The sequence below is a fragment of the Asparagus officinalis genome, chromosome 8, assembly GCF_001876935.1.
Source record: "Asparagus officinalis chromosome 8, Aspof.V1, whole genome shotgun sequence".
Classification (NCBI taxonomy): domain Eukaryota; kingdom Viridiplantae; phylum Streptophyta; class Magnoliopsida; order Asparagales; family Asparagaceae; genus Asparagus; species Asparagus officinalis.
In genome coordinates, this window is record NC_033801.1 from 19,489,292 (window position 1) to 19,489,721 (window position 430).

General features: G+C 57.4%; 1 pseudogene; it reads right to left on the minus strand.

Annotated features, from left to right (window-relative positions):
* Positions 1-430, minus strand: part of LOC109820964 — a 13,109-nt pseudogene that overhangs the window by 12,608 nt on the left and 71 nt on the right.

Here is a 430-nt window from a genome sequence, read left to right on the forward strand (position 1 = left end):
GGAGCGGGCACCATCCTCACCGTAACCGACCCGCATTTGCCCGTAACCTTACACGGCACAGTATGCACTTTCCCAATCTTATTCCCCCAATACCCTCTCCTCACCGGAACCACCGAAAGCTTCGCCAATATAATCGCCCCTCGAATCGCCGTCGCCACCTCCTTCGAGCACTTAACCCCCAACCCCACGTGTCCATTCCCGTCGCCGACGACGACAAAGGCCTTGAATCTCGTCCTCTGACCGGCACGTGTCTGTTTCTGGACCGGCATGATCTTCATCACCTCGTCCTTGAGGCCTGGAAGTAGGGTTTCGATGATCTGGTGCTCCTTGACGGGGAGAGAATGGAGGTAGATCTGCTCGATGCTGTGGATCTTTCCCTCTTTCACGAGGCGGCCGAGCTTCGTCACTGGGACCCACCCCTTCTCCTCGT